Below are 7,390 nucleotides of genomic sequence, written 5' to 3' on the forward strand. Positions count from 1 at the left end.
ATAGTTTAAAACAACATAAATACAATTTAATAAAGCATAGGATAAAACTACATAAATACAATTTAATAAAGCATAGGATAAAACAACATAAATACAATTTAATAAAGCATAGGCTAAAACTACATAAATACAATTTAATAAAGCTTAGGATAAAACAAAGTAAATACAATATAATAAAGCATAGGATAAAACAACATAAATTCAATTTAATAAAGCATAGGATAAAACAACATAAATACAATTTAATAAAGCATAAGATAAAACAACATCAATACAATATAATAAAGCATAGGTTAAAACAACATAAATACAATTTAATAAAGCATAGGATAAAACAACATAAGTAGAATTTAATAAAGCATAGGTTAAAACAACATAAATACAATTTAATAAAGCACAGGATAAAACAACATAAATACAATTTAATAAAGCATAAGACAAAAAAACATGAATACAATTTAATAAAGCATATGTTAAAGCAACATAAATACAATTTAATAAAGCATAGGTTAAAACAACATAAATACAATTTAATAAAGCATAGGATAAAACAACATAAATACAATTTAATAAAGCATAGGCTAAAACTACATAAATACAATTTAATAAAGCATAGGATAAAACAAATTAAATACAAGATAATAAGGCATAGGATAAAACAACATAAATTCAATTTAATAAAGCATAGGATAAAACAACATAAATTCAATTTAATAAAGCATAGGATAAAACAACATAAATACAATTTAATTAAGCATAAGATAAAACAACATGAATACAATTTAATAAAGCATAGGATAAAACAACATAAATACAATTTAATAAAGCATAGGCTAAAACTACATAAATACAATTTAATAAAGCTTAGGATAAAACAAAGTAAATACAATATAATAAAGCATAGGATAAAACAACATAAATTCAATTTAATAAAGCATAGGATAAAACAACATAAATACAATTTAATAAAGCATAAGATAAAACAACATCAATACAATATAATAAAGCATAGGTTAAAACAACATAAATACAATTTAATAAAGCATAGGATAAAACAACATAAGTAGAATTTAATAAAGCATAGGTTAAAACAACATAAATACAATTTAATAAAGCACAGGATAAAACAACATAAATACAATTTAATAAAGCATAAGACAAAAAAACATAAATACAATTTAATAAAGCATATGTTAAAGCAACATAAATACAATTTAATAAAGCATAGGTTAAAACAACATAAATACAATTTAATAAAGCATAGGATAAAACAACATAAATACAATTTAATAAAGCTTAGGATAAAACAACATAAATACAATTTAATAAAGCATAGGATAAAACAACATAAATACAATGTAATAAAGCATAGGATAAAACAACATAAATACAATTTAATAGAGCATAGGCTAAAACAACATAAATACAATTTATAAAGCATAGGATAAAACAACATAAATACAATTTAATAAAGCATAGAATAAAACAACATAAATACAATTTAATAAAGCATAGGATTAAACAACATAAATACTATTTAATAAAGCATAGGATAAAACCACATCAATACAATTTAATAAAGCACAGGATAAAACAACATAAATAAAATTTAATAAAGCATAGTATACAACAACATAAATACAATTTAGTAAAGCATAGGTCAAAATAACATAAATGCAATTTAATAAAGCATAGGATAAAACAACATAAATACAATTTAATAAAGCATAGGATAAAACAACATAAATAAAATTTAATAAAGCATAGGATAAAACAACATAAATTCAATTTAATAAAGCATAGGATAAAACAACATAAATACAATTTAATAAAGCATAGGTTAAAACAACATAAATACAATTTAATAAAGCATAGGTTAAAACAACATAAATACAATTTAATAAAGCATAGGATAAAACAACATAAATACAATTTAATAAAGCATAGGACAAAGCAACATAAATACAATTTAATAAAGCATAGGTTAAAACAACATAAATACAAGTTAATAAAGCATAGGATAAAACAACATAAATAAAATTTAATAAAGCATAGGATAAAACAACATAAATAAAATTTAATAAAGCATAGGTTAAAATAACATAAATACAATTTAATAAAGCATAGGACAAAACAACATAAAAACTATTTAATAAAGCATAGTTTAAAACAACATAAATGCAATTTAATAAAGCATAGGATAAAACCACAGAATTACAATTTAATAAAGCATAGGATAAAACAACATAAATACAATTTAATAAAGCATAGGACAAAACAACATAAATACAATTTAATAAAGCATAGGATAAAACAACATAAATACAATTTAATGAAACATAGGATAAACATCATAAATACAATTTAATAAAGCATAGGATAAACAACATAAATACAATTTAATAAAGCATAGGCTAAAACTACATAAATACAATTTAATAAAGCATAGGATAAAACAACATAAATTCAATTTAATAAAGCATAGGATAAAACAACATAAATACAATTTAATAAAGCATAAGATAAAACAACATAAATACAATTTAATAAAGCATAGGCTAAAACTACATAAATACAATTTAATAAAGCTTAGGATAAAACAAAGTAAATACAATATAATAAAGCATAGGATAAAACAACATAAATTCAATTTAATAAAGCATAGGATAAAACAACATAAATACAATTTAATAAAGCATAAGATAAAACAACATGAATACAATTTAATAAAGCATAGGTTAAAACAACATAAATACAATTTAATAAAGCATAGGATAAAACAACATAAGTACAATTTAATAAAGCATAGGTTAAAACAACATAAATACAATTTAATAAAGCACAGGATAAAACAACATAAATACAATTTAATAAAGCATAAGACAAAAAAACATAAATACAATTTAATAAAGCATATGTTAAAGCAACATAAATACAATTTAATAAAGCATAGGTTAAAACAACATAAATACAATTTAATAAAGCATAGGATAAAACAACATAAATTCAATTTAATAAAGCATAGGATAAAACCACAGAAATACAATTTAATAAAGCATAGGATAAAACAACATAAATACAATTTAATAAAGCATAGGACAAAACAACATAAATACAATTTAATAAAGCAGAGGATAAAACAACATAAATACAATTTAATGAAACATAGGATAAACAACATAAATACAATTTAATAAAGCATAGGATAAAACAACATAAATACAATTTAATAAAGCATAGGCTAAAACTACATAAATACAATTTAATAAAGCATAGGATAAAACAAATTAAATACAATATAATAAGGCATAGGATAAAACAACATAAATTCAATTTAATAAAGCATAGGATAAAACAACATAAATACAATTTAATTAAGCATAAGATAAAACAACATGAATACAATTTAATAAAGCATAGGATAAAACAACATAAATACAATTTAATAAAGCATAGATTAAAACAACATAAATACAATTTAATAAAGCATAGGATAAAACAACATAAATTCAATTTAATAAAGCATAGGATAAAACAACATAAATACAATTTAATAAAGCATAGGATAAAGCAACATAAATACAATTTAATAAAGCATAGGATAAAACAACATAAATACAATTTAATAAAGCATAGGATAAAACAACATAAATACAATTTAATAAAGCATAGGATAAAGCAACATAAATACAATTTAATAAAGCATAGGATAAAACAACATAAATACAATTTAATAAAGCATAGGATAAAACAACATAAATAAAATTTAATAAAGCATAGGTTAAAATAACATAAATACAATTTAATAAAGCATAGGACAAAACAACATAAAAACTATTTAATAAAGCATAGTTTAAAACAACATAAATACAATTTAATAAAGCATAGGATAAAACCACAGAATTACAATTTAATAAAGCATAGGATAAAACAACATAAATACAATTTAATAAAGCATAGGATAAAGCAACATAAATACAATTTAATAAAGCATAGTTTAAAACAACATAAATACAATTTAATAAAGCATAGGATAAAACTACATAAATACAATTTAATAAAGCATAGGATAAAACAACATAAATACAATTTAATAAAGCATAGGCTAAAACTACATAAATACAATTTAATAAAGCTTAGGATAAAACAAAGTAAATACAATATAATAAAGCATAGGATAAAACAACATAAATTCAATTTAATAAAGCATAGGATAAAACAACATAAATACAATTTAATAAAGCATAAGATAAAACAACATCAATACAATATAATAAAGCATAGGTTAAAACAACATAAATACAATTTAATAAAGCATAGGATAAAACAACATAAGTAGAATTTAATAAAGCATAGGTTAAAACAACATAAATACAATTTAATAAAGCACAGGATAAAACAACATAAATACAATTTAATAAAGCATAAGACAAAAAAACATGAATACAATTTAATAAAGCTTATGTTAAAGCAACATAAATACAATTTAATAAAGCATAGGTTAAAACAACATAAATACAATTTAATAAAGCATAGGATAAAACAACATAAATACAATTTAATAAAGCTTAGGATAAAACAACATAAATACAATTTAATAAAGCATAGGATAAAACAACATAAATACAATTTAATAAAGCATAGGATAAAACAACATAAATACAATTTAATAGAGCATAGGCTAAAACAACATAAATACAATTTATAAAGCATAGGATAAAACAACATAAATACAATTTAATAAAGCATAGAATAAAACAACATAAATACAATTTAATAAAGCATAGGATTAAACAACATAAATACTATTTAATAAAGCATAGGATAAAACCACATCAATACAATTTAATAAAGCACAGGATAAAACAACATAAATAAAATTTAATAAAGCATAGTATACAACAACATAAATACAATTTAGTAAAGCATAGGTCAAAATAACATAAATGCAATTTAATAAAGCATAGGATAAAATAACATAAATACAATTTAATAAAGCATAGGATAAAACAACATAAATAAAATTTAATAAAGCATAGGATAAAACAACATAAATTCAATTTAATAAAGCATAGGATAAAACAACATAAATACAATTTAATAAAGCATAGGTTAAAACAACATAAATACAATTTAATAAAGCATAGGTTAAAACAACATAAATACAATTTAATAAAGCATAGGTTAAAACAACATAAATACAATTTAATAAAGCATAGGACAAAACAACATAAATACAATTTAATAAAGCATAGGTTAAAACAACATAAATACAAGTTAATAAAGCATAGGATAAAACAACATAAATAAAATTTAATAAAGCATAGGATAAAACAACATAAATAAAATTTAATAAAGCATAGGTTAAAATAACATAAATACAATTTAATAAAGCATAGGACAAAACAACATAAAAACTATTTAATAAAGCATAGTTTAAAACAACATAAATACAATTTAATAAAGCATAGGATAAAACCACAGAATTACAATTTAATAAAGCATAGGATAAAACAACATAAATACAATTTAATAAAGCATAGGACAAAACAACATAAATACAATTTAATAAAGCATAGGATAAAACAACATAAATACAATTTAATGAAACATAGGATAAACATCATAAATACAATTTAATAAAGCATAGGATAAACAACATAAATACAATTTAATAAAGCATAGGCTAAAACTACATAAATACAATTTAATAAAGCTTAGGATAAAACAAAGTAAATACAATATAATAAAGCATAGGACAAAAAAAAACATAAATTCAATTTAATAAAGCATAGGATAAAACAACATAAATACAATTTAATAAAGCATAAGATAAAACAACATAAATACAATTTAATAAAGCATAGGCTAAAACTACATAAATACAATTTAATAAAGCTTAGGATAAAACAAAGTAAATACAATATAATAAAGCATAGGATAAAACAACATAAATTCAATTTAATAAAGCATAGGATAAAACAACATAAATACAATTTAATAAAGCATAAGATAAAACAACATGAATACAATTTAATAAAGCATAGGTTAAAACAACATAAATACAATTTAATAAAGCATAGGATAAAACAACATAAGTACAATTTAATAAAGCATAGGTTAAAACAACATAAATACAATTTAATAAAGCACAGGATAAAACAACATAAATACAATTTAATAAAGCATAAGACAAAAAAACATAAATACAATTTAATAAAGCATATGTTAAAGCAACATAAATACAATTTAATAAAGCATAGGTTAAAACAACATAAATACAATTTAATAAAGCATAGGATAAAACAACATAAATACAATTTAATAAAGCTTAGGATAAAACAACATAAATACAATTTAATAAAGCATAGGATAAAACAACATAAATACAATTTAATAAAGCATAGGATAAAACAACATAAATACAATTTAATAAAGCATAGGATAAACAACATAAATACAATTTAATAAAGCATAGGCTAAAACTACATAAATACAATTTAATAAAGCATAGGATAAAACAACATAAATTCAATTTAATAAAGCATAGGATAAAACAACATAAATACAATTTAATAAAGCATAAGATAAAACAACATAAATACAATTTAATAAAGCATAGGCTAAAACTACATAAATACAATTTAATAAAGCTTAGGATAAAACAAAGTAAATACAATATAATAAAGCATAGGATAAAACAACATAAATTCAATTTAATAAAGCATAGGATAAAACAACATAAATACAATTTAATAAAGCATAAGATAAAACAACATGAATACAATTTAATAAAGCATAGGTTAAAACAACATAAATACAATTTAATAAAGCATAGGATAAAACAACATAAGTACAATTTAATAAAGCATAGGTTAAAACAACATAAATACAATTTAATAAAGCACAGGATAAAACAACATAAATACAATTTAATAAAGCATAAGACAAAAAAACATAAATACAATTTAATAAAGCATATGTTAAAGCAACATAAATACAATTTAATAAAGCATAGGTTAAAACAACATAAATACAATTTAATAAAGCATAGGATAAAACAACATAAATACAATTTAATAAAGCTTAGGATAAAACAACATAAATACAATTTAATAAAGCATAGGATAAAACAACATAAATACAATTTAATAAAGCATAGGATAAAACAACATAAATACAATTTAATAGAGCATAGGCTAAAACAACATAAATACAATTTATAAAGCATAGGATAAAACAACATAAATACAATTTAATAAAGCATAGAATAAAACAACATAAATACAATTTAATAAAGCATAGGATTAAACAACATAAATACTATTTAATAAAGCATAGGATAAAACCACATCAATACAATTTAATAAAGCACAGGATAAAACAACAT

This window comes from Phyllobates terribilis, unplaced genomic scaffold, assembly GCF_046119375.1.
Source record: "Phyllobates terribilis strain yellow unplaced genomic scaffold, ASM4611937v1 Scaffold_20__1_contigs__length_20440879, whole genome shotgun sequence".
Lineage (NCBI taxonomy): Eukaryota > Metazoa > Chordata > Amphibia > Anura > Dendrobatidae > Phyllobates > Phyllobates terribilis.